The sequence below is a fragment of the Salmo trutta genome, chromosome 30 (assembly GCF_901001165.1).
Source record: "Salmo trutta chromosome 30, fSalTru1.1, whole genome shotgun sequence".
NCBI classification, from domain to species: Eukaryota; Metazoa; Chordata; class Actinopteri; order Salmoniformes; family Salmonidae; genus Salmo; species Salmo trutta.
The window spans coordinates 25,856,744-25,866,388 of record NC_042986.1 but is presented as its reverse complement, the minus strand read 5'-3'; positions in this window follow the sequence as shown (position 1 = coordinate 25,866,388).

The following is a 9,645-nucleotide window of genomic DNA, read 5'->3' as shown; positions in this document are numbered from 1 at the left end:
GATAGGCATTTCAATGGGTGTACACCCTTAAAAAAATAATTTCCGGATGGATTCTCCTTGGGTTTTCGCCTGCCATATCAGTTCTGTTATACTCACAGACATTTTAGAAACTTCAGAGGGTTTTCTATCCAATACTACCAATTATATGCATATCCTAGCTTCTGGGCCTGAGTAACAGGCAGCTTACTTTGGGCATGTCAGTCATCCGAACTTCCAAATACTGCCCCCTATCCCTATGAAGTTCATAAGTGCACTTTACCTATAGCAGATTTTCTCATTCACACAATATAAACACTTATAGATTAACATAAACAACTGATGTGTCTGAATATTTCTACACATGTAGAAAACAGATAAACATTACATTCAGCTTGCAATGGTGCACCACCATTTTATCAGCTTGTGAGCATAATTTTACACAAAACCAAGAACGTGTAGAACAAACTCAGAAGCCTCAAGAAAATGGATTCTATATTAAATTACTTACAGGAAATGGTGAACATTTACTCAGAAAAACCCAAAGTCTCTATGTGAATAAAGCTAATATACAGTCATTCATTCTCAATCACGTTCTTCCCTCACTCAGTCTGACACAAAAATAGCACATAAAACCTTTCCCAAAATGTGATAATCCCTTGACTGGTTTGTTACCTAGCATGTTACTGCATTCTTTCGATATTAGAACTTTTAACCTCTTATGGCTAAGGGGCAGTATTTTCACGGCTGGATAAAAAACGTAAAGATTCCCGGTCGTAATATTATCGCTTTTCTACGAGATAAATTGCATAAAAATTTATTTTAAACAGCGGTTGACATGCTTCGAAGTACAGTAATGGAATATTTAGAAATTTTTTGTCACGTTATGCGCCATGCGAGCGACCGTGATTTACCATTCGGATAGTGTCTAGAACTCACGAACAAAACGTCGCTGATGGAACATAACGATGGATTATTTGGGACCAAACCAACATTTGTTATTGAAGTAGAAGTCCTGGGAGTGCATTCTGACGAAGAACAGGAAAGGTAAGACCATTTTTCTTTTTCTGTTGTTACAAACAGCTGGGAAGAACTATTGGATATCAGAGAGACAAAAACTTATCAGCACAACTAGCACTACGAGCAGGAAAACGACTTTCCCAAAGCGGATCCTTTGTCTGCACCTCCCAGGGCATTTGAACTGATTCCAGAGGCCGACCCAAAACAACGCCGCCGGAGGAGAGGGTGCCGGAGCGGTCTTCTAGTGAGGCTTCGGAGGCGCACACACCATCCACTGGGAGACAAATTCACCTATCAGCAGGACAATAACAAAAAACACAAGGCCAAATATACATTGGAGTTGCTTACCAAGATGACATTGAATGATCCTGAGTGGCCTAGTTACAGCTTTGACATAAATCGACTTGAAAATCTATGACAAGACTTGAAAATGGCTGTCTAGCAATGATCAACAACCAACATGACAGATCTTGAAGAATTTTAAGCGGCATTATGTGCAAATATTGTACAATCCAGGTGTGCAAAGCTCTAAGAGACTTACCAGAAATACTCACTGCTGAGGGGAGAAAGGCTCATAATAATGGATGGAACGGAGCTAATGGAATGGCATCAAACCATGTGTTTGATGTATTTGATACCGTTCCCCCATTCCGCTCCAGCCATTACCATGATCGCATCCTCCCCAATTAAGGTGACACCAACCTCCTGTGTTGTAATTGCTGCCAAAGGTGATTCTAAGGTGTTGACTCAAGAGTGTGAATACTTACAGTATGTAAATGACATATTTCTGTGTTTCATTTTCAGTAAATTTGCTAACAATTCTAAAATAACGTTTTCACTTTGTCATGATGTGTAGATGGTGAGAGAAAATACATATATTTAATCACTTTTGAATTTAGGCTGTAACACAAAAAAAATGTGTAATACTATAACTCAAGGGGTCTGAATACTTTCTGAAGGCACTGTACATATACATTGTTTATATTCCAGACTCTGGTCCAGAAGCTAATTTCCTGCAATTCTATCCATTTTGCTATGTTTTTTACTGTGTATTTATACACTGAGTGTGCAAAATATTTTGAACATCTGCTCTTTCCATGACATAGACTGACCAAGTGAATCCAGGGGAGAGCTATTATCCCTTATTGATGGCACGTGTTAAATCCACTTCAATCAATGTAGATGAAGGGGAGGTGTCGTGAAAATTAATGTATACTGAGAAAGACTTGGACAATTATTCAAACAATCATCTTTATTTCATATCAATTCATTTTTGCAATCATGAAACTGGTCGACCTCACACTCTAAAGGTGTGTTGTCGAGAGCTTAACCTTACCAAAAATGCAGAGTTCTTTATATAGTAGATCTAAACATGCTTAGTCATGGCTGGTTCCACCCCTCCCATGCTGATTTTGGGCAATCACAAGCCACTTTGGGTTAATTTGGTGGTTATGTACACCTGGTGATGTTTAAACCCAAATTTCAGGATGATTAGGAACAATAAGGAGTTTTGTTCTACTCCTCCTGTCACACCCTGATCATATTCACCTGTCCTCGTTATTGTCTCCACCCCCTGCAGGTGTCGCTTGTTTTCCACAGTGTATTTATCCTTGTGTTTCCTGTCTCTCTGTGTCAGTTCATAATGTATGTCCAAGCCGACCAGCGGTTTTCCCCGCTTTCCTGCTTTGCCTTTTCTCCTTTTGCTAGTCCTCCCGGTTTTGACCCTTGCCTGTTCTGGACTCTGTACCCGCCTGCCTGACCATTCTGCCTGCCCTGACCTCGAGCATGCCTGCCACTCTGTACCTCCTAGACTCTGATCTGGTTATGACCTTTTGCCTATCCACGACCATTCTCTTGCCTATTCCCTTTGGATTTATTAAACATCTGCCTCCTGTTTCTGCATTTGGGTCTCGCCTAGTGTCATGATACCTCCAGGCTATCTCTCTCGGTTACACCCACCACATCTTGTCTATGGAATGTCAGGCTGTAACTCAATATTCAGCTCAAGCTCCAGAGGTCCAACTCAGCCCCACAGACACATATGAGAGAGTACTCATCATAGCAATTCGATGCATAAACAGTATTAAACATAATCTTGTTACTGATCTACTATAATCCCCCATTTTGAGATTTCTCTCAATTTAAAAAAAAATTACAAGCTTTAAAAAGACATTACACAGATGAGAAAACCAAATGAGGCATCAAACAAATTTTAACTTCTATGGGCTACGTGGGACGCTAGCACCTGCGGGACACAGCCAGTGAAATATCAGGGAGGCAAATTCAAAACAACAAAATGTCATAATTCAACTTTCTCAAACATACAACTATTTTACACCATTTTAAAGATACACTTCTACTTGATGTAACCACATTGTCCGATTTCAAAAAAGCTTTTTATTTATTTATTTATTTTATTTCACCTTTATTTAACCAGGTAGGCAAGTTGAGAACAAGTTCTCATTTACAATTGCGACCTGGCCAAGATAAAGCAAAGCAGTTCGACAACATACAACAACACAGAGTTACACATGGAGTAAACAACATACAGTCAATAATACAGTAGAAAAAATAAGACTATATACAATGTGAGCAAATGATGTGAGATAAGGGAGGTAAAGGCAAAAAAAATGCCATGGTGGCAAAGTAAATAAAGTATAGCAAGAAAAACACTGGAATGGTAGATTTGTAGTTTGAAGAAAGTTCAAAGTTCAAATATAAATAATATGGTGCAAAGGAGCAAAATAAAAAAATAAATAAATACAGTAGGGGAAGAGGTAGTAGTTTGGGCTAAATTATAGATGGGCTATGTACAGGTGCAGTGATCTGGGAGCTGCTCTGACAGCTGGTGCTTAAAGCTAGTGAGGGAGATAAGTGTTTCCAGTTTCAGAGATTTTTGTAGTTCGTTCCAGTCATTGGCAGCAGAGAACTGGAAGGAGAGACGACCAAAGGAGGAGTTGGCTTTAGGGGTGACCAGAGAGATATACCTGCTGGAGCGCGTGCTATAGGTGGGTGCTGCTATGGTGACCAGTGAGCGGAGATAAGGGGGGACTTTACCTAGCAGGGTCTTGTAGATGACCTGGAGCCAATGTGTTTGGCGACGATTATGAAGTGAAGGCCAGCCAACGAGAGCATACAGGTCGCAGTGGTGGGTTGTATATGGGGCTTTGGTGACAAAACGGATGGCACTGTGATAGACTGCATCCAGCTTGTTGAGTAGGGTATTGGAGGCTATTTTGTAAATGACATCACCGAAGTCGAGGATTGGTAGGATGGTCAGTTTTACGAGGGTATGTTTGGCAGCATGAGTGAAGGATGCTTTGTTGCGAAATAGGAAGCCAATTCTAGATTTCACTTTGGATTGGAGATGATTGATGTGAGTCTGGAAGGAGAGTTTACAGTCTAACCAGACACCTAGGTATTTGTAGTTGTCCACAAATTCTAAGTTAGAACCGTCCAGAGAAGTTATGCTGGATGGGCGGGCAGGTGCAGGCAGCGATCGGTTGAAGAGCATGCATTTAGTTTTACTTGTGTTTAGGAGCAGTTGGAGACCACGGAAGGAGAGTTGAATGGCATTGAAGCTCGTCTGGAGGGTTGAACTTCTTCAGCCTACCATCCCGTTAGCGGGATCATTTTCCAGCGAAAACTCCTAGCGACATTAGCATAACGAAATTCAATATGTTTTTTTTTTCAAATATAGGGCTGTCTCATATCGTTTTATAGATACACCTCTCTTGAATCGACCCTCGTTGTCCGATTTCAAAAAGGTTTTACAGGAAAAGCACAATATTAGATTATGTTAGAGGAGTACATTGTAAAAGTCGCATCATATGAATTTTCCGAGCAAGCACACCCATCACATATAACCAAAAAACAGCTAAATGCAGCACTAACCTTTTACAAACTTCATCAGATGACACACCTAGGACATCATGTTACACACAGCATGCAATCTTTTGTTCAATAAAGGTCATATTTCTATATAAAAACAGCATTTTACATCGGCACCTGAGGTTGACTAACTATTTTCCCATATAATGCGTCCCGGGAAACAGTGCTACAATTTTATAAATTACTATTCGAAAACGATTTTTTTAATATATATTGTCAATCTAAGATTTATAGATGAATATCTCTTGAAAACACCTGTCAAAACAGATTTTAAAGTAACTTTACAGGGTAATCACACTTTGAGATCAAATGGGATGCGATACCCAGAAATTGAGCTCGAAAACCTAGCTCGGTGCCATCTTTGAACATTTGAGCAAGTAACATCTGATATTGTATAATATCGCCAATAATCCCTCACCTTTAGTTGTCTTCATCAGAAAACACTTCCCGATGTCCCAGATCCATGACAAATGTATTTTCGGTCGAAAAAGTCCATGCTTTATGTTCCATTAGCTTCCTGTCGTTAGCGCGTCCTAAGGCTGTAATCAAATGTTGTTCCGTGCGCGGCACCTGTCTAACGCAAAATGACTGTTTACGGTTAGTTAGGTTCGTTCAAACATGTCAAACGTTGTATAAAATAATCGTCAGGGCCTGTTTCAACAAGAGAGCCAATCAGATTCGAGTGGGACGATGTCATTGTGTTTCAAAAGGCTTCCAAAGGTGGGGGCAGACACGGCCGCCGACGTCACAATGCTCATGGCCCTACTACTCTGACCAATTGCCACATCGTCTCTTTCACTGAGTTTCTACCGCAGAACCCTCAAAACACTTTGTAAAGACTGGGGACATCTAGTGGAAGCACTGGAAAGTGCTCAATTTTCATTTTTTTACGTTGTGATTTATAGGTAAGGCTGTGAAGTCGAGTCCACAATTCAGATTTCCACTTCCTGGTTCAATCGGTCTCGGGGTTTTGACTGCCATACGAGTTCTGTTATACTCACAGACACCATTCAAACAGTTTTAGAAAATTTAGGGTGTTTTCTATCCATATAAAATAAGTATATGCATGTCTTAGCTTCTGACTTTGATTAGTAGGCCGTTGAAAATGGGAACGATTTTTTTCCAAAATGCGCTGTGGCGCCCCCTATCCTAGGGTAAATCCAACAGGTTAACACAGTGTCCAAAGAAGGGCCCGAAGTATACAGAATGGTGTCGTCTGCGTAGAGGTGGATCAGAGATTCACCAGCAGCAAGAGCGACATCATTTATGTATACAGAGAAAAGAGTTGGCCCAAGAATTGAACCCTGTGGTACCCCCATAGAGACTGCCAGAGGTCCAGACAGTAGGCCCTCCGATTTGACACACTGAACTCTGTCAGAGAAGTAGTTGGTGAACCAGGCGACGCAATCGTTTGAGAAACCAAGGCTACTAAGTCTGCCGATGAGGATGTGGTGATTAACAGAGTCAAAAGCTTTGGCCAGGTCAATGAATACGGCAGCACAGTATTGTTTCTTATCGATGGCGGTTACGATGTCGTTTAGGACCTTGAGCGTGGCTGAGGTGCACCCATGACCAGCTCTGAAACCAGATTGCATAGCGGAGAGGGTGCGGTGGGATTCGAAATAGTCAGTAATCTGTTTGTTGACTTGGCTTTCGAAGACCTTAGAAAGGCAGGGTAGGATGGATATAGGTCTGTAGCAATTTGGGTCAAGAGTGTCACCTCCTTTGAAGAGGGGGATGACAGCAGCTGCTTTCCAATCTATGGGAATCTCAGACGACATGAAAGAGAGGTTGAACAGGCTAGTAATAGGGGTTGCAATAATTTCGGCAGATAATTTTACAAAGAAAGCGTCCAGATTGTCAAGCCCAGCTGATTTGTAGGGGTCCAGATTTTGCAGCTCTTTCAGAACATCAGCTCAATGGATTTGGGAGAAGGAGAAATGGGGGAGGCTTGGGCGAGTAGCTGTGGGGGGTGCAGTGCTGTTGAATGCAGTAGGGGTAGTTAGGTGGAAAGCATGGCCAGCCGTAGAAAAATGCTTATTGAAATTCTCAATTATAGTGGGCTTATCGGTGGTGACAGAGTTTCCTATCCTCAGTGCAGTGGGCAGTTGGGAGGAGGTGTTCTTATTCTCCATGGACTTTACAATGTCCCAGAACTTTTTAGAGTTGGAGTTGCACGAAGCAAATTTCTGTTTGAAAAAGCTAGCCTTGGCGTTTCTAACTGCCTGTGTGTATTGGTTTCTAACTTCCCTAAAAAGTTGCATATCGCGGGGGCAGTTCGATGCTAATGCAGAACGCCACAGGACATTTTTGTGTTGGTTAAGGGCAGTCAGGTCTGGGGAGAACCAAGGGCTATATCTGTTCCTGGTTCTAAATTTCTTGAAAGGGGCATGCTTATTTAAGATGGAGAGGAAGGCATTTTAAAAAAATAACCAGGCATCCTCTACTGACGGGATGAGGTCAATATCCTTCCAGGATACCAGGGCCAGGTCGATTAGAAAGGCTTGCTCGTTGAAATGTTTCAGGGAGCGTTTGACAGTGATGAGTGGAGGTCGTTTGACCGCTGACCCATTACGGGTGCAGGCAATGAGGCAGTGATCGCTGAGATCTTGGTTGAAAACAGCAGAGGTGTAATTAGAGGGCACATTGGTTAGGATGATATCTATGAGGGTGCCAGTGTTTGCGGCTTTGGGGTTGTACCTGGTGGGTTCATTAATAATTTGTGTGAGATTGAGGGCATCAAGCTTGGATTGTAGAATGGCTGGGGTGTTAAGCATGTCCCAGTTTAGGTCGCCTAGTAGCACGAGCTCTGAAGATAGATGGGGGGCAATCAGTTCACATATGGTGTCCAGAGCACAGCTAGGGGCCGAGGGGGATCTATAGCAGGCGGCAACGGTGAGAGACTTGTTTTTGGAGAGGTGGATTTTTAAAAGTAGAAGTTCAAATTGTTTGGGTACAGACCTGGATAGCAGGACAGAACTCTGCAGGCTATCTCTGCAGTAGATTGCAACACCGCCCCCTTTGGTCGTTCTATCTTGTCTGAAAACGTTGTAGTTAGGGATGAAGATTTCACAGTTTTTGGTGGACTTCCTAAGCCAAGATTCAGACACAGCTAGGACATCCGGGTTGGCAGAGTGTGCTAAAGCAGTGAATAAAACAAACTTAGGGAGGAGGCTTCTAATGTTAACATGCATGAAACCAAGGCTATTACGGTTACAGAAGTCATCAAAAGAGAGCGCCTGGGGAGTAGGAGTGGAGCCAGGCACTGCAGGGCCTGGATTCACCTCTACATCCCCAGAGGAGCAGAGAAGAATAAGTATGAGGGTACGGCTAAAAGCTATAAGAATTGGTCGTCTGTGACGTCCAGAATAGAGAGAAAAAGGAGCAGGTTTCTGGGGGTGATAAAATAGCTTCAAGATATAATGTACAGACAAAGGTATGGTGGGATGTGAGTACAGAGGAGGTAAACCTAGGCATTTAGTGATTATGAGAGAGATATTGTCTCTAGAAACATCATTGAAACCAGAAGATGTCATAGCATGTGTGGGTGGAGGAACTGAGAGGTTGGATAAGGTATAATGAGCAGGGCTAGAGGCTCTACAGTGAAATAAGCCAATAAACACTAACCAGAACAGCAATGGACAAGGCATATTGACATTAAGGAGAGGCATGCTTAGCCGAGTGATCAAAGGGTCCAGTGAGATTCAGACAGCTAGCCGGGCCATAGGTAGCAAGCTGGTGGAAGATGGGAGGGAGGTCTGTTTTTAGCCACCTCGTGCGTTTCCGTCTGTGGGTTAGTGGGGTTCCGTGTGGAAGGGGGGACCTGTCCAAGTTGGCAAAATAGTTAGTTATAGTGGCCCAAGAAAAGTGTCCGATAGACCTATTCAGATCGCAGCCGAAAAGACAGCTAACGATTAGCCGGCCGCAGATGTGCGATCAGGTTACGTCGCGACGGAGGAGCCAGTTGGACAACTCCCTCGGGCAGATAACGTCGGTGGTCCAGTCGTGAAGACCCGATGGGGCTCCGCATCGGCAGTAAAACGGGTCAGGATAGGTGAGTTGTAGCCCAGGAGACACTTCAGCTGGCTAGCTCAGGAATAGCCCACGAGTGGCTGACGGAACTCTTCAGCTGGCTAGCTCCGTAATAATGTGTGTTAATTCCGTGACCGACGTTGCCAATAGTCACTCAGGTAGCAGCTAGTTAGCTGCAAGATCCAGGTGTAAATGTCCAGAGCCTGCGGTAGAAATCGGGGAAAGGAGAGAGAATAGGTCCGATATGCTCTGGTCTGAGTCGCGCTGTACAAAAACTGGCGATAGCTTTTCGAGCTAATGGACAGCTGAGGACGGCTAACCGTGGCTAGCTGAACTTCAACGTTAGCCAGTGAAAATGGCTAACCTCTGGCTAGCTTCTGTTGTGGAATTCAGATGAGGTAAATAATACTTTCTTTTTTTTTTTTAATTGGTGAGGCGGGTTGCAGGAGAGTGCTTTGAGGTTGAGTATTTGAATAAAAAAATGTAAAAAGATAAGAAAAAAATATGTAAATATATATATACACGAGACACGACAGGACGTCTGAACTGCTACGCCATCTTGGATAGCTTTACAGCGAAAGCAAAACATTAGATTATGTTAGGAGAGTACATAGACAAAATAATCACACAGCCATTTTCCAAGCAAGGACATGTGTCACAAAAACCCAAAACACAGCTAAATGAAGCACTAACCTTTGACGATCTTCATCAGATGACACTCCTAGG